This window comes from Thalassophryne amazonica, chromosome 3 (assembly GCF_902500255.1).
Source record: "Thalassophryne amazonica chromosome 3, fThaAma1.1, whole genome shotgun sequence".
Classification (NCBI taxonomy): domain Eukaryota; kingdom Metazoa; phylum Chordata; class Actinopteri; order Batrachoidiformes; family Batrachoididae; genus Thalassophryne; species Thalassophryne amazonica.
Genome location: NC_047105.1, coordinates 9,079,993 through 9,099,473, shown reverse-complemented (window position 1 = coordinate 9,099,473; position 19,481 = coordinate 9,079,993). Strand labels below are relative to the sequence as shown.

General features: G+C 39.3%; 1 protein-coding gene and 1 pseudogene across 2 annotated transcripts in view; one reads left to right on the top strand and one right to left on the bottom strand.

Annotated features, from left to right (window-relative positions):
- Nucleotides 1-19,481, top strand: part of LOC117506091 (metabotropic glutamate receptor 4-like) — a 771,651-nt gene that overhangs the window by 332,057 nt on the left and 420,113 nt on the right. The window lies entirely within an intron of this gene.
- Nucleotides 11,881-15,120, bottom strand: LOC117508018 (annotated as a pseudogene).

The window sequence follows — 19,481 nt, the reverse complement described above, 5'->3', positions numbered from 1 at the left end:
CTCAGTGTTATTGGCTTTGCATTCTCCTCCCAATTCAATCGAATGTAAAAATAGGAAAGGTCAAAGCTGAGAGATTGAAATATTATGAAAAGGTCTAAAGCACGCTTGCAGATTTTTGTCATCAGCCTTTGGAGAAGGAACATTTGATGGTGGGCAGTGCAGCCACTTGGCATGGCTGTAGCTGCACAGGAGACGCACTTCATTTTACTGTTGACTTTAACACGTCACTGTTACACTAAAAAGACAAAAAAGCCACATCACAGTAAGTAAAGCAGCATTCATAATACTCCTTCCAAACCCCAGCAATTCTGGAGTCAGCAACTCTGCCAAAATTATTATTTATTATTATTATTGAATGAAATGTAGCTGAAATTCTTATCATTAATAATAATGATAATAATAATAATAATAATAATAATAATAATAATAATAATAATAATAATAACTAGAGTAATAACTAGGGATGTCCCGATCACGTGATCGGAAATCGGGCCCGATCACGTGGTTTCAGACTTGATCGACGTTGCATCCCGATCAGGAATCCGATATAGATTTTATCCTCATTATTTTGATCAGCGCTATTTAAAGCTCATTATTGCAGATTAATGTGGCCTTTCAACAATCGTCATCAATCGGTCTAAAAAGCATTATTTTCAAAGCGACGCGTTGCTTTTTAGAGGTGTCAGAAGCATTGCGTCAAAAGCTGAGCTAAAGTGACGCTTCTGACAGGAGCACGCATTGTCGCTTGTCGGCAGGCTGACGTGGTCAGAGTTCAACCCAATCTTTTTATTTTATTATTTTTTTTATTGAACAAAAGAAGAAAACATAACAAGTTCAACCCAATCCAACTTTTAACGCTCTGAGCTGTGACGTAGCTTCACGCTGTCCAATAGGAACGGCGCGTCGGGCCAGAACACGAAAAACTAGTGTCAGAAACCACTGATCTGTACAAAACAAATTGGTGAAGAAACCACTGATCTGTACAAAACAGATCAGTGCAGAAACCACTGATATGTACAAAACAGATCGGTGCAGAAACCACTGATCTGTACTAAACAGATCGGTGCAGAAACCACTGATCTGTACAAAACAGATTGGTCCAGAAACCAGTGATTGGTACTAAACAGATCGGTGCAGAAACCAGTGAACTGTACTAAACAGATCGGTGCAGAAACCACTGATCTGTACAAACCAGATCGGTCCAGAAACCAGTGATCTGTACTAAACAGATCGATGCAGAAACCACTGATCTGTACAACACAGAAACGTGTCACAGGAGCAGTTTTCTGAAGAAAAATCCTTGGAAATGTTTTTTGTTGTTGTTTGTTACCTCAAAATTTCTGATTACTGTTTAAAAAAAGTTTAGAACACTTGTGATTAAAATAGCTAAATCAATAAATGGTTCTTTAGAAACCTTTCATCTGTAAATTTAAAACCACCTGTTATTTCAGATTAGATAATTTCTTGTATAACATAAGGAACCTTGGACATTTATTTTTAGACAAATAAAATAACATGGAAATTTGTACATTTTTTACGTCTGGTAGATTATTACTTGATTGTTCAAGCTACCTCAAGGAGAAGTGCACTGTTTAAGTGATAAATAATAAAATAAGTGATTAAAATGAAAATATTATCTATTTAGCATTTGTTCATTGTTCATTCAATTTTTTAAAGTATCAGATCGGGACTCGGTATCGGCAGATACTCAAAATCAGATGACCCGGAATCGGATCGGGGCCAAAAAACCTGAAAGTGACATCCCTAGTAATAACTAAACCTCAACCAACAGTTTCTAATGCCACAAGTTTTTTCCAAGGAAAAAATTTTCAGGTCAAAGTCCTGTTAGAAGTGACTTTTCATGAGCTAAAATATAACACAAAATATAGATCTAAAGCACTTTTCAAGGTTAAAATCAAATATCTGCCAAATCTGCAATACAGATCAGATGCAGATTCAAATTTAGTCTATTCAGTGAGAGTGTCAGTTTGAACCTTATTGTCACAAATGAGACTCATTGAGGGACTTTTGATTGAGATATAATGCAAAATGTACATCAAATGGGCTTTTTCAATATAAAATTCAAATGTTCACAAAATCCACAATCCGTATCAGATCCAGATCAAACTTTGTCAGGTGATAGTGAGTGCCAGTCCACACCTCACTTTCAAATATGAGAGTGATTGGGGTGCGTTTGATTAAGATATAATGTAAAATATACATTAAATGAGGATTTCAATGTTAAATTTAAATGGCCACAAAATCTGTAATTCAGATCAGATCCAGAACAAACTTTGTCAGGCAATAAAGGTTACCATCCTACATAACAGTCTCAAATATGAAAGAAAGTCGATCTTTTTTGACAGTTATGAATTTTTAAAATATTTGTTCAATGTTAAAGCATATGGATTTTTCCAATATTTTTCCTGACTTTGATCTTTGACCCATGACCTTGAAAATTGAATGAGTTCTTGCCTATCAGGGTACAATTCCTCTGGAAAAAATTTCATGTGGATATATTAAGAATTGTGGGTTTCAGTCTGTTCACAAACAAACAAACAGGGGCGAAAACATAAACTCCGCCCAACTTCACTGGCGTAGGTAATAATGATAATCGTCATCGTCATCATAGTGTATAATATCCCAGTAAGTCTTTTGTCTTTGGGCCAATGTCTCATTGTCTTGTCGGTCAGTTAGGTCCATACGTATATGGATATGACTCTATTCTTGTATTGTTTGCTGTTGTACACCACCTCAGTGGAGTTCAAATGAAACAATCAAGGTGCTTTAATTGTAGAATTTATCTTTAATTCAAAGGCTTTAACAAAAAGATTCCATGAACCACTGAGGAACTACGGCCATTTTTTATAGGCAGTCTTTCCATTTCAGAGCCCATAAGTAAGTGGATAAATGAAAACTAAATATAAGGAATATTGTGAATCCAAAGCATGACTACATAATCATTATATTTCCCAGATCTCTTGGGAAAATCCTCAGGATTGGTCCACTGCCACCGCAATCTGGACCTGGATAAGCAACAGAAAATGACTGATTGATTGAATAAATGAAAATCTTCACTTTTACAGTAGTTTTCTTGAGACAAAGCACAGGATAGATCCTTGAACATTTACTGTACAAGTCTCTGAATATTTAGTAAAGTTTGCATCAGTCATGAAGAAATGCAAACAGTATGGTACTGTACACTACATTTGGATGAAGTAGGAGGAGATTAGTGAGGGAAGCCACCAAGACACCCATGACAACTCTGAAGGAAATATAGGCTACTGTGGCTGTGACTGAAGAAACCTTTGTCTGTTGTAGCACTTCACGCCGTGTCACGGTGGAGTGGAACAGAGAAGGACTTTCTTTAACCCCTTAAGCCCTAGAGCAGGGGTAGGCAACCTGTTCCAGAAAGAGCCATGAGGGTGCAGGTTTTCTTTGCAGCCACTGACTCCACCAGGTGATTTCACTGATTAACTGATTCCATCTGCTCAAAGTGATATTAATCAGTAAAATCACCTGGTGGAGTCAGTGGCTGCAAAGAAAACCTGCACCCTCATGGCTCTTTCTGGAACAGGTTGCCTACCCCTGCCCTAGAGCCTATTTCACCAAAATCACATACCCATACGTTATGAGTTATTTCTCAGTTTGTACATGGTCAAAAATGCAAAAGTTTGGATTAGCTAAAAGACAGGTCCTAGGGGATGTTGTGGATGCAAAAAAATTTAAAATAAATAATACTTGATAGGAGTAAATGAGGTTTTATTCCCAAAAAATGAATTCCGATTTATGTCTTTATTTGCTTGCCGTTTCAGCTGTAGTTAGTTGATATGTGATTGAAGTGGATAACTTTTGTAGAGGAGACTTCGCTTGACATTTTGATGTATAATAAGTGTATGTTGGTGTCAGCATTCGTTAGTTATGAGTGTTCAAATGTTCCAAAACAGAGCAAGTCCCCAAATTTGGGGACTCTAGGGTTTAAGAGGTTAAAAGAACACATAAAATTTCAGCTACATTTTGCCAGAAGGCACATGGGAGCCTCGACACATACAAAAAAGGTGTTTTTCAGACTATGATTTCTTTGACTTTGAACTACTCCAAAAATCTACTCACCCCTAGATATCTATCCAAGATATCTATCCATCTATTATGTTGTTCACAAACAAATGCTAGAAAAAAATACCCTGGTGATGTCGCTTCACCAACATGTAAGGTATTAACCCAGAACCCATATTTGGATCCTGATAACTCCCAAACGTCTTGAATTGTTCTGCTTCATAAGGTTGATGAGTCGCATATTGATGTACGCAATTTTTCTGACATTAAAACACACTCCAGTAATGACAAATTTTTTTGAAGATAATAAACATCTGTCAGTGTCAAATTATTAGGTTAACAACACATATAATGAAGAATATGTTTCCTTAAATATACATGCACATAATATGATAAAGCATTTTTTTTTTTTTTTTTTGCCAGATGTTTCAGTGGTGTTTACTAGGACGTTGTCATTCATTCCCAAAGCTGCAAGAATCTGTTTTGTTATATTGTTATACAGGAATGGGTTTTCTATTCAGGATGCTGAGCTATTTGCTGCACCACTTACTCTGACAGTAACAAAGTGAAACTTTAATCTCTCCTCAGTGTCAACAGAAGCTGATAGCAATTAAGGAGAAAGCCTGGATACTGAAGTGGTGCATTTGACTCAGAAGAGTTCACTCACATCCCTCAGTGAGAAGAATTTTAAAGGACTTCAATCTCTTTCCAGGCTTTGCCCACACCAATTTCTCCTCCCATGCACCAAACCAAGTTAAAAAGCCATAACAATTGAATAAATGTTTGAAAATGCCTGGGCATGATTGTTAGATATTCTTGCAGTAAGTTGCAACAATACAGTTAAACATAGCCCCAGTCTTAAGTAGTTTTTTCATGATGCCATCATGAAATATGAAGTATGACATTTTTGGGATGCGGTCACCCTTCGCTCACTAATTTTAACCATCACCCCAACTATAACCACTACCCCATGTCAACCCAAACTTTGTGATACCATCATGAAACTTTTTTGTGACATCATCACAAGAATCTACTCCATTTCATGACTGTATGATAAACTAATAGATTAAATCACTTTTTGTGACGCCATCACGAGCATGGAGTGAGACTGGCTTGGTTCAACATGATGCTTAATAATACAGTCAGATTCTGTGGAGACTTTCAAGTCCAGACTTAAGATGCACTTACAGTAGTGTTCAGAATAATAGTAGTGCTATGTGACTAAAAAGATGAATCCAGGTTTTGAGTATATTTCTTATTGTTACGTGGGAAACAAGGTACCAGTAGATTCAGTAGATTCTCACAAATCCAACAAGACCAAGCATTCATGATATGCACACTCTTAAGGCTATGAAATTAGGCTATTAGTAAAAAAAAAAGTAGAAAAGGGGGTGTTCACAATAATAGTAGCATCTGCTGTTGACGCTACAAACTCAAAACTATTATGTTCAAACTGCTTTTTTGCAATCCTGTGAATCACTAAACTAGTATTTAGTTGTATAACCACAGTTTTTTCATGATTTCTTCACATCTGCGAGGCATTAATTTTGTTGGTTTGGAACCAAGATTTTGCTGGTTTACTAGTGTGCTTCGGGTCATTGTTTTGTTGAAACATCCATTTCAAGGGCATGTCCTCTTCAGCATAAGGCAACATGACCTCTTCAACAGTGGTGGGCACAGATAACCAAAAAATGAACTTCGATAACAGATAATAAGATAACTGAAAAGTTATCTTTGATAAAGATAAACTGATAAACCACCCAAAAATGTATCGGAAGTTACAGATAATCGATAACTGATAAATTCCGGTGTTGTCTATGGGACATTTGCAGTTACTAAAGAGCTGAAATTGACTTTTAACACGATCACTTTTGAAAGCACAAAAGCGGTAAAAGACGTAAAGAATAAGCAAGAATGTTTGACCATGCTGCCCCCTGCAGGAAGCGGCACAGACAAATCCTGAGAGCACCCACGAAATCAACTCTTTACTAATCATAATCATTTTTCTTTGAACATTCTTGCAACAGCGCTCCCACTACAGAGACAAACGAAGAGCAGCCATAAGGCCAGGTCTCTATCAATTTCAACACTCCAGTCAGGCGGAGGTCTTGAAAAATAAAGTCATACTAACTTATGGTTTTTTGAGAATACTGATAGAATAACTCCATTAATGTCAATTCTGTCATTTGTACAAAGTTAAAATATAACATATATCTTTTAATGTTGAATAAGGCACTAATTCTGAGGTTTTGTAACAAACAGACTGCAAAGCATTTTGGGTAAAAGTGCTAAACAGTGATTGGTTCAGTAATCCATTATGTAAACCAACATGTTAATGTGACGTGTGTCATGTGTTGGTTTAAAGATAAATGTGCTTTTGTAAAATATTCCATTTTTATTTGTAAAAACAGGCATTTTTACGGAGCCCTGGAAGTGTCATCACAATTGCATTTTTTAAAACTTTTATGATGTTGTAAAACGTGCGCTCAATATTAGTAAGTAAGTAAGTAAATTTATTTATATAGTGCCTTTCACAGACATAAGGCCATGTACACACGTTGTCGGGTATTTGTAAAACCGAATATATTACCCTTTCAGTTTGGGGAAAAAACTTCACACTACATCATTTAAAAAAAAATCCATCCACATCGAACCGTATAAATGTGTTGTAATTAGTCTGCCAAACCTTTGGGTGGCGGTACTGATTAAAATTCTATCCAATCAGGAGCCTTATTCTCTTGTCGTCACTTCCACAAAAACTAAAAACATGGCGCCAACCTCATTCGTGTGGACCGATAAGGAGTCGGAATTACTTCTAACCGTAGTTTTAGAATACAAAGTTAACATATATGCACAAAAAAAGCGCCTGGACAATGGACAATACCGACACTTTGAGAGCAGCTATGTACCCAGACGTTTAATACTGTCATGAACACTCCTGGCCAGTAGATGGCAGTAGCGGCCTTGAAAAAATGTCAAACAAAATTCCAGATAATCTGTCTGTTACATTTAAGATGCGTGGAATTTAACAAACGCAAATACACTAACGTCTATAAACCCAGAGAATATATTCACGAGAGTTTTAGGCACTAGAGTTTAATGCTGTTTTCTGTGGACCCTGACCCTGAACAAAGTGTCTGAAATGCATTTGTCCTGGTGTGAATGTCTGAGATTACATTATGCTACCCATAATGCATTGCTGTCTGGCACAGCATGTGCTCACAAAACCTTAAAAATTAGCACATTACTTTAAAACAAAAACATATATCTGATATTTTCACTTTATAAACTTCAGACATGACAATAATTTTAAATAACTTGTCTAAAATGAGTGGTTAAAAATTGAACCATCAGTTAAACATGTATGCCTCTGGATGACTTGGTGACATTGCGATTATATTAGTATGGTGTTAAAGGAAATGACTTTTTTTTTGGTCACCAGTTCTCCTTTGCTTACAGACGATATAGTGGTTTCTGATTGCAGAGGATAGAACAACATGCCTATTAGGAAACTTCTAACAGGTAGATCTCAACAGCTTTAACAGTTTTAAAAATGTTTTTCACTGTTCATCTTAGTTTAGTACGTTATTGGTCTAAAAGTTATTGGGCGGTAATTCATCGGAAGATAATTAGTCCGATGATGGTTTTTAAATTTATCTAAAAAGATAATCCGATAATGAAAACATTATCTTTGATAGTTATCTGTTATCGGATTATCGGAAGTGTGCCCACCACTGCTCTTCAAGTATTTTGACATATCCAAACTGATCCATGATACCTGGTATGCGATATATAGGCCCAACACCATAGTAGGAGAAACATGCCCATATCATGATGCTTGTACCACCATGCTTCACTGTCTTCACTGTGAACTGTGGCTTGAATTCAGAGTTTGGGGGTCGTCTCACAAACTGTCTGTGGCCCTTGGACCCAAAAAGAACAATTTTACTGTCATCAGTGCACAAAATATTCCTCCATTTCTCTTTAGGCCAGTTGATGTGTTCTTTGGCAAATTGTAACCTCTTCTGCACGTGTCTTTTATTTAACAGAGGGACTTTGCGGGGGATTCTTGCAAATAAATTAGCTTCACACAGGCGTCTTCTAACTGTCACAGCACTTACAGGTAACTCCAGACTGTCTTTGATCATCCTGGAGCTGCTCAGTGGGTGAGCCTTTGCCATTCTGGTTATTCTTCTATCCATTTTGAGGGTTGTTTTCCGTTTTCTTCCACACGTCTCTGTTTTTTTGTCCATTTTAAAGCATTGGAGATCATTGTAGATGAACAGCCTATAATTTTTTGCACCTGCATATAAGTTTTCCCCTCTCCAATCAACTTTTTAATCAAACTACGCTGTTCTTCTGAACAATGTCTTGGACGTCCCATTTTCCTCAGGCTTTCAAAGAGAAAAGCATGTTCAGCAGGTGCTGGCTTCATCCTTAAATAGGGGACACCTGATTCACACCTGTTTGTTCCACAAAACTGACGAACTCACTGACTGAATGCCACACTACAATTATTGGGAACATCCCCTTTTCTACTTTTTTTTTTTTACTAAAAGCCCAATTTCATAGCCTTAAGAGTGTGCATATCATGAATGCTTGGTCTTGTTGGATTTGAGAGAATCTACTGAATCTACTGGTACCTTGTTTCCCATGTAACAATAAGAAATATACTCAAAACCTGGATTAATCTTTTTAGTCACATAGCACTACTATTATTCTGAACACTACTGTATTTTTCCCTTTCATATGGCTAGCATACTGGTATAGTATAGTTCTACGCCTTTTATTCTTTTAATTCATTCTATTAGGAAATGGTGCATGCTGTGGCCTCAACTTTATCTAAATGCTGGGTGTTTTAGTGAAGCTCAGGGCTAGTGGCTGGCGATCACCTTAGTATTTCCTGTTTTTCTTGTTGTTTAATGCTGACAAATTATACTGTATTTGTTGTCTTTCTGATGCCTGATTCTGTTTTTTTTCTCTCTGTTTAAGGTGCAGCTCCATCCAGAGATGGGTGTGGTATTTGTGCTGAAGACCCTCCTGTCCTGTGCACCAAAAGCATTTCTTGTATATTCGTCCGTGAATTGTTCTAGAATTGTTTCTGTAATTTATGTCTGTATCATGGCCCAAGCAGAGGGTCACCACTTTGAGTCTGGTCTGCTTGAGGTTTCTTCCTCAGAGGGAGTTTTTCCTTACCACTGCTGCTCTGGGAGTTAGTAACGTTAGACCTTACTTGTGTGAAGCGCTTTGAGGCAACTCTGTTGTGATTTGACGCTATATAAATGAAAATAAATTGAAATTGGTGCTTGGTTGTGAGGATCCTTATAATGATTCATAATTTTGCTGTCTGAGTGACACACCAGTGACACAACTTTAGATAAATAAATCTAAATTTATCTTCCTTAAACTCAAACTGAAAGCAAATCTCTACAACTTGATATAAATCAATTAAAAATATAAAATCCAGCTTCCTGATGAAGTGGTGCAGAGGAGGATTTTCTTAAAAAGAATATCTAATAGTTCAGCTACAATTTGCCAGAAAGTACATCTGAGATGCAAGCCTAGATTTGATGTTTTGATGAAAGAAACTCCCCTGAAACATTTGCTAAAAAAAGAAGTTGAAGGACCTAAATGACATGGTGAGATGCTGAAGGTCTTCGCTCGTTCATGTCCACGACATATTAAGAATATTTTGCAGCTTGCCTGAGGAACCCACCTCTCACCTTTGACGCCAACAATCTTGACCCCAATGACCACTGACCTTTGACAAATCTGACCTCACTTGAGCAATTCCGGAACCTACCTACAAATCTGTGCCAAGTTTGCTTAAGACCAGAGTGAAAAATGGATGTTTTGACCTTTGACTCCAATGAACTTTATATTTTGTCAAAACAACCCATTTAAGGTCATTTCCACAGTCGGCCTTCATCCACATGGGAGACGCAGGAGAACAAACACGTGGACACACAACCAAACGTTGCTCAAACTGTAGTATGATTTTACTGAAGCACACAAACTGCAGGTCCTGGTTAAAGTGAGCTTGCTGTAGTTGTTTTTGGTCATTGACACTTGGGTCTAGTGCAGCAAACACACAAAGCTCCTGCTGTGTGAGGAAACAGCATTTTAATTTATTTATTTTTTGTGCTTTTCTGACGCACCCAGACAAACAATGAGAGGACTCACTGTCCACTGTGTGCTTGAGGCTTTGCAGCCTGTTCAGCATTTTGTTTTATTATTTCCACTGTATGATCACTGTGACCCCTGGTTTTGTGTGAAGGCATCAGACTGAGCTTCGAAAATGATTTTGACGATTAAAGCTTTATTTAAAGAGGAAAACCCTACTAGATTACAAAGGTCTTTTACATAATGTTGATAATGTTGGTAAAATTGCCTGTGGGCTTTGGTCAGGAGCAGGTGAGCCGTCCAAAATGTTTTATGCATGTGTGTGAATAAAATATGATGAGGAGGAACTTTGGGGGTGACCCTGCCTCAGAGCCATTTCAGGTTAATTTTTAACGCGTAACAGTTCTGTTATAAAGCAAAGACATGAGTAACTAAAAATAGGTTGAGCAGTACGATCACTCGGAGATGTTTAGTGTCACAGTTACTTGAACCTAAAAAATATTAAATAAAATAATAATAAAAATAAAATAATAACCTAAAAATATTGTGATTGTATAACTAATCATCCTTTGCAACAATTCCAGTTTGAATGAGCTGTTGCTTCATTTTTGTTATTCTCCGCCCGCCTAAAGACCAGAACTCAGACACACTGTAGAAACCGATTCCTTTTGTACGTGCATCCACTTTATCAGTCCCACTTCCACGTCTCCCTGATAACTTGAACAAAACTGATCAGAACGTGACCAAATTTCAAGTGGACACTGGACAGCCTGAATGAATGTATGCAGGATGAGTACAAATTTATGCAGAATTTTGTTTCATCTCGACTCTCTTTAGGACCGCCCACTTTACAGAGCATATTACTGATTCTTGTGTGCATGATACCTTGAATAAGATGTATTCGATAGTCACTAAATTTGAGGTGGAAATTGGAAATATGTGCATCTTTGATGAGCTTGCATCTGATCAGCATACTGTTTCACCAAGACCTTCTAAGGACCGCCCACTTTACAGAACAAAATATTGAAAATTATAATTGTTGGCACCTTTGTACAATGTTACCCGATTACCTCTTACCTCTATTTCCAGTCCAATATCACATTTTTTCCCCTGCTCCCATTACAAAATCAATCCATCCATCCATCTATTTTCTTCCGCTTTATCCGGAGTTGGGTCACGGGGGCAGCAGCTCAAGCAAAGCCGTCCAGACCTCCCGATCCACACACACCTCCCCCAGCTCCTCCGGGGGAACCCCGAGGCGTTCCCAAGCCAACTGAGAGACATAGTCCCTCCAGCGTGTCCTGGGTCTTCCCCGGGTCCTCCTCCCGATGGGACGTGCCCAGAACACCTCTCCAGCGAGGGGTCCAGGGGGCAGCCAGAAAAGATGCCCGAACCACCTCAGCTGGCTCCTTTCGACATGGAGGAGCAGCGGCTCGAATCCGAGCTCCTCCACGTACCCGTTACGAAATTATTCAAATTTTTGTGACTGGGTTCTTTTTTTTTTTACTCACTATTACTAACCCTACTCCTTCCCCCAACCCTAACCTTAACCACCCCTGACCCCCCGCTTCACTTTTAATTTTGTGCAACCATCACAGAATGTATTAGAATGAATTTTTGCTGCTGTAACAAAAATGTGGCACTTTTCGTGACAATATCCCAAACCAGTAGATTAATGTGATTGATGATGATGATCGGGTTTTAGCTGCTGAAGCCATGCAGGGTTCGGCCCTGTCTCTTCAGGGCATACACCACATCCATGGCGGTCACAGTCTTCCTCTTAGCGTGCTAAGAGGTAGATGACGGCATCACGGATCACGTTCTCCAGGAAGGCCTTCAGCATGCCGTGGGTCTCCTCGTAGATCAGACCGGAGATCCACTTCACGCCGCTGTGACGAGCCAAACGGCGGATGGCCGGTTTGGTGATTCCCTGGATGTTATCACGGAGAACTTTACGGTGCCGCTTGGCGCCTCCTTTACCGAGTCCTTTACCGCCAAATCCAGAAATTATTGTGCTGCTGAATCACGACATGCCGTGAGACTGGGTTGCTATTTCATCCCTTTTTAATGTAATAGTCCAACCTAGTCTCATGGCAGTTCATGGTGGCATTACAAAAAATACATTAATCTATGGGTTTGTGACGGGGGTATGAAAATAGGGCACTTTTTGTGGCGGGTGCACAAATTCATTTCATGACAGGGCCACAAAATGTGGGGTAATGAGGGAGAGGTCTGGGGGGTTATAGTTAGGGTTATGTGAGGGTAGACAGTTATGCTGTGTCTATGGTTAGAGTTAGGAGAAGGGGAGGAGTAGAAATAGCCAAATAAAAAAACTGTGTCATGAAAATGGGGCACTTTTCATGACAGGGCACAGAAAAAAGTGAGACTAGGCTGAATAGTCAGGTCTGGGAACATGTGCCATGCCGCGCATCACTGCATCCACCACACCATGGTCCCACCCATGGTCCCTCTCAAAAATAACCATCTATCTTCTATAGCAAGATAAAGTGTGGGAGCCCCCTTGTCCTTCTCCAGCTGCTGGGGGACTCAACATTCCATGTATCCAAAATATAAAGTGACACTCGTCATCTGAATCTGTATAAGTAACTACTTGTTTCATGCAACTTTATTCCAGCAGTAGCCACTGATCCTCAGAAGACACCAAGTATTAAAGACACAACCTTATCACAAATTCACAAAGACACAAATTCATCACAACCTAACAGTAAGACAGGAAACACCAGGAACCAAAAGACTTGGACTTTCCTTCTCCTGCAAAGACGCTGGCATCACAAGTCCTGTAGAAGAGAAAAATACAAATACCAGAGCTCTGCTATTATTCATCCAAAGGCAGACAGCTCCATTTGTTAGTGTAGTCCTCTGATCTTGACCTCTTGTGGCCTGTACCATCGAGCGTCTACTTATCAATAGATAAGGTAGCTCCTTGGTGTACTCCATGCAGGTGTTCTCTGGCTCTTTGTTGATTGTCCTATGATGCTCTGCTCTCCAGCATCCCATCCTTTATATTCTAACAGTGTCTGTTAGTATGCAAGCTCAATGCTTTATTTTTTTTTTTGCTCTTGTGGGGAGATGCAGATCTTTGTTTCTCTCAGTGGGAGTCCATTTACCTGCAAATGCTCTGAATAAATCTCAAAGAAAAACAGTTGGTTTCTTTATTAATGCAGATTTCCGCTATGAGTTAAAAGATGGCAGCATCTGGTTGTTTTTGACTTATTATGTTAACAATACTGGAATAATTCAGTCACTACATATTACAGGGTATATGCCTAGGCTTTGGAATAGCATAGATAACAAAACAAACAAAACACAAACAAACAAAAAAAGCCCAGAATTATGTATCTTTAAAGTGAGCTTGCTGTAAACAAAATTACCATACAGTACCATACTGCTTCTATTTACTCATGATTTATTTAAATCTCGTTGAGGTCAGGAGATACCTGGAAATAGTTTATACGCTCAGCGGGGCAAGGCTCGCTCTATGGTAGACGAAGGCACAAACCAGAAATGGCACAAAAAATCTCCCCAGTGGGGAAAAACCCAAAACCATTGTCATAAAAAGCCGTAAAAAGCCACAAGCCGACGGTAGACGAACATAGACATTATAAAGAGGAGCAGACGCCACATTGGTTGCTGAGGCGCAAGAAATGTGGCCGCCATCTTGGAGCAGTCATCGTGGTGATTCTATCACAAGGCACAGTGAAGGTTTGCCACCAGAAGCTGAAAGAGCTCCCCCAGAACCCCTACCTTTTTAAGCATTTTTCTTTTTTTGCTTACAATATGGCCAAATTATCTGATTCTAATGTTGTCATATCAATGTGATATAAGATATGACTATGATTTCACACAAAGTGCAACAACTGTGGAAATTAACCCTGTTCAGGACCATGGTTAAAAATCTGAGTACAGGTCCAATGGGGTCCATTGGACTCCAATATAAATATGTGTTGTTTGCGGACATATCAAATTATTGTAAACTATCTGTACATGTTTATTTCCATCATAATATATCAGGGTAAGTAACTAAACAAGTTAATTCCCATAGAATTCTCTTGGAAAGGAACAAATGACACATCCACCTAAGGACATTTTAGAGATAAAGATCATAAACGATCCATCGCCTCCATAGTACCATATTTGGTCAGGTGCACATGTTATGTAACATAAAGGACAGATTTATTATCCTATAATATTGACAGAATACAAAAAATAAATAAATAAATAAATAAATAATATAGCATTTTCAATGGGGTCCATTGGACCCTGTTTGATCCACTTGATCAAAAATAAAGTATTAATTACCTTAAACCTGAAGATATTTTTTGGTAAAAATTTCACAGGCCAGTCTAAATTTGATGTTTTTGGAATCATCTGCAGACATTCATCACACTCACCCATCAAGGAATAATGGATGGAATGCAAACATGATTCCCCCACTAAGTGAAACACTTTAGAAACATGTACTCAAATGTTGCAATTAAAACTAACCAGTGGGGCAAATGCAACATCAGTGCATCACTGCTTTCATCTGGGTTCCTGCTCGGGCAGTTTTTAAGCCAGATGACCACCCAATCTTCCAAGTAAATGGCCTGATTTGCAAGTGGACAGCCAAAAATGTTGGACAGCCCAGTCCCGGCGCCAGAAAAAAAATATTAAGGGGGCGATGAGTTTATCACAGGGGTGGGGTTGCTCCCCCCCCCCCCCCAAAAAAAGTGCGCACCGGAGGGTACCTGCCCCTGAGCGTGCATAATGAATTGGGTGTGCTCCTGGAAAGCTCATGTATTTAGGCTACACCGTTGTAAGAGACTGAGTAAGAGTAAGTTCCTGGGATTTGTCAAGTCCACCAAGCAAAAGGCAGATCATGTAGCACGACTCACCTCACCTCGACGACGCACCTCCACCACGGCACGCGCACTTCCTCATTTCGACAGAACACCGGCTCTGTGTGGAATGCAGGAGATCACTTGACCGAGGGTCTATATGTTCAAATAATAATAATAAAAAAATACTGTCATCACTCTTGGGCCTTTCACATCAGACGCGTACAAAGTCAGTCTAAAAAGCATTATTTTCAATGAGACGCGTTACTTTTTAGCAAAAGCCGAGCTAAACCGACGCTTCTGACAGGAGCGCGCATTGCCGCTTGTCAGCAGGCTGACATGGTCAAAGGTCAAGCCAATCCAACTTTCGACACTGAGCTGTGACGTACCTTCGCGTTGTCCAATAGGAACGCGTCGGGCCAAAACATGGAAGACTCGTGGCAGAAACCACTGATCTCTACAAAATGGATTGGACCAATCCATTTTGTAGAGATCAGTGGTTTTCGGTGCAGAAACCACTGATCTGTACAAAACATTAACGTGTGACAGGACTGCTCATTTATAGAGCAGTTTTCTGAAGTTAAATCATTGGAAATGTTTTTCGTTGTTGTTGTTTCTTCTTCTTCTTTGTCTTTCGGCTGTTCCCGTTAGGGGTCGCCACAGCAGATCAATCATTTCCATCTCACCCTGTCCTCTGTATCTTCCTCTGTCACACCAACCACCTGCATGTCCTCTCTCAGCACATCCATGAACCTCCTCTTTGGTCTCCCTCTTCTCCTCCTGCCTGGTGGCTCCATCCTCAGCATCCTTCTCCCTATAAACCCTGGGTCCCTCCTCTGCACATGTCCAAACCATCTCAATCTCGCCTCTCTGATTTTGTCTCCAAACCGTCCCACCTGAGCTGTCCCTCTGATATGTTCATTCCTAATCTTGTCCATTCTTGTCACTCCCAAAGAGAATCTCAACATCTTCAGCTCTGCCACCTCCAGCTCTGCCTCCTGTCTTTTTGTTAGTGCCACTGTCTCTAAACCATACAACATAGCTGGTCTCACTACTGTTTTGTAAACTTTCCCCTTCACTCTTGCTGATATTCTTCGGTCACAAATCACTCCTGCCACCTTTCTCCACCCACTCCACCCTGCCTGCACTCTCTTCTTCACCTCTCTACCACACTCTCCATTACTTTGAACAGTTGACCCAAAATATTTAAACTCATCTACTTTCACCACTTCTACTCCTTGTAACTGCACTATTCCACTGGGCTCCCTCTCATTCACACACATGTACTCAGTCTTGCTTCTACTGACTTTCATTCCCCTTCTCTCCAAAGCATATCTCCACTTCTCCAGACTAGACTCAACTTGCTCTCTACTCTCACTACAGATCACAATGTCATCTGCAAACATCATAGTCCATGGGGACTCCTGTCTGATCTCATCTGTCAACCTGTCCATCACCACTGCAAACAAGAAAGGACTCAGAGCTGATCCTTGGTGTAATCCCACCTCCACCTTGAATGAGTCTGTCATTCCGACTGCGCATCTCACCGCTGTCACACTATTCTTGTACATGTCCTGCACTACCCTAACATACTTCTCTGTCACTGCAGACTTCCTCATACAATGCCACAAGTCTTCTCTTGGCACCCTATCATAAGCTTTTTCTAAGTCCACAAACACACAATGTAACTCTTTCTGTCCTTCTCTGTACTTTTCCAACAGTATTCTTAGAGCAAACATTGCATCTGTAGTGCTCTTTCTTGGCATGAAACCATATTGCTGCTCACAGATCTTCACCTGTTTTCTAAGCCTAGCTTCTACTACTCTTTCCCATAACTTCATGCTGTGGTTGATCAGCTTTATGCCTCTGTAGTTACTGCAGCTCTGCACATCACCCTTGTTCTTGAAAATAAGAACCAGCACACTTCGTCTCCACTCCTCAGGCATCCTCTCACTTTCCAAGATTTTATTAAACAATCTTGTTAGAAACTCTACTGCCATCTCTCCTAGACATTTCCATGCCTCCATTGGAATGTCATCTGGACCAACTGCCTTTCCACTCTTCATCCTCTTCATAGCAGCCCTCACTTCTTCCTTGCTAATCTCTTTTACTTCCTGATTTACTCTCACCACATCATCCAGCCTTTTCTCTCGCTCATTTTCTTTATTCATCAACTCTTCAAAATATTCCCTCCACCTTCTCAGCACACACTCCTCACTTGTCAGCACATTACCATGTGCATCTTTTACCACCCTAACCTGCTGCACATCCTTTCCAGCTCTGTCCCTTTGTCTGGCCAATCGGTACAAGTCCTTTTCTCCTTCCTTACTATTCAACTTCTTGTACAGCTCGCAATATGCCTTTTCCTTTGCTTTTGCCACTTCTCTTCTCGCCTTACGCCGCATCTCCTTGTACTCCTGTCTACTTTTTTCATCTCTCCGACTATCCCAAAACTTTTTCGCCAACCTCTTTCTCCTTATGCTTTCCTGAACCTCTTCATTCCACCACCAAGTCTCCTTGTCTTCCTTCCACTGTCCAGATGTCATACCCAGTACTGCCCTAGCTGTCTCCCTCACCACATCTGCAGTACTTTTCCAGTTGTCCAAAATTGCTTCCCCTCCAACTAGTGCTTCTCACCTGCTCGCTAAATTTCACACAACAGTCTTCCTCCTTCAGCTTCCACCATCTGATCCTTTGTTGAGCTCTCACTCTCTTCTTCTTCTTTACCTCTAAAGTCATCCTACAAACAACCATCCTATGCTGTCTAGTGACACACTCTCCTGCTACCATCTTACAGTCTCTGATTTCTTTTAGCTTGCATCTCCTATAAAGAATGTAGTCCACCTGTGTGCACCTTCCTCCACTCTTATATGTTACCCTGTGCTCCTCCCTTTTCTTAAAGTAGGTATTCACCACAGCCATTTCCATCCTTTTTGCAAAATCAACTACCATCTGTCCTTCCCCATTCCTATCCTTGATACCATATCTACCCATTACTTCCTCATCACCTCTGTTCCCTTCACCAACATGCCCATTGAAGTCTGCTCCTATCACCACTCTTTCATGCTTGGGCACACTCTCCACCACCTCATCTAACACACTTCAGAAATCTTCTTTCTCCTTCATCTCACAACCTACCTGTGGGGCATATGCACTGATGATATTCATCATCACCCCTTCAGTTTCCAACTTCACACTCATCACCCTGTCAGACACTCGCTTAACCTCCAACACACTTTTAACATACTCTTCCTTTAAAATGACCCCAATACCATTTCTCTTCCTTACGCCGGATGCCCTTCCTGATGCAACCCTCCTCATTTATCCGGGCTTGGGACCGGCACTCAGAATGTACTGGCTGCACACCCCATGTGGCTGAGTTTTTTTGTTGTTGTTGTTTGTTACCTCAACATTTCTGATTACTGTTAAAAAAAAGTTTAGAACACTTGAAATTAAAATAGCTAAATAAATCAATAAATAGTTCTTTAGAAACCTTTCATCTGTAAATTAAAACCATCTGTTATTTCAGATTAGATAATTTCTTGTTTAACATAAGGAACCTTGGACATTTATTTTTAGAGAAATAAAATAACATGGAAACTTGTACATTTTTAAATGTACAAGTTTCCATGTTATTTTTTAATAACATGGAAATAATTTTTAATAATTTTTTTTATTTTTTATAATTTTTAAAGTCTGGTAGATTATTTATATCTCATTTCAACCAGAAAAACACTGAATAAATACAAATGTTTATTATAAATGCAACAGGAAATAATTTAACAATGACTGCAGTGTGATTGTAAAGTAGGATTTCTCTGTGACATAAATCTCATGATGAATTTTTTATATATAGTCATTTAAACTTGTAATTTCGTCAAAATATGTTATTGCCTTTAATGTTATCAGGACAGAGTCATTTCTAAAATATGAATTTGAGCACAATAAGGGGAGAGCTTCTACTTGTGCAAATGTCTTTGGACTTTGATTCGTGGACATTTTTAATGATCCGTTCATTTATTGTTAAAATATAAAATTAAACCGCTTTTTAAAAAAAAATAATAAAATAGGTGATGTTCAAAGAGCCTTTTATTTAGAAGCAGGTGATGTTGATCTTCTGCAGCTTTGAACTCTGGTGGTGTTGCTGAAAAGCAGATGTTTTCTTTTGACTGGACTTCGTGGTGTTCAGCTCATCAATGGTAGTTTGGTTGTCTGCACAGCAAATGTTCCTGATTGGGACAAATAAAAATATTTCTTTAAATATAAAGAAACACTAAACAGTTTATATATATAAAAAAGGGGAAAAAATGGCAAAAAAAAAAACAAAAAGATGGAAAAAAAAAAAAAAACGCCCGAAAAAATAAGTTATTTAAAGTTGAGCTTTTGTGGTGTCTGAAAAAAAGCTGTAGCTTTATTTGGTAAAAATAAAAGTCTGAATCATTTAGAAATTAAAGCGTTCACTCA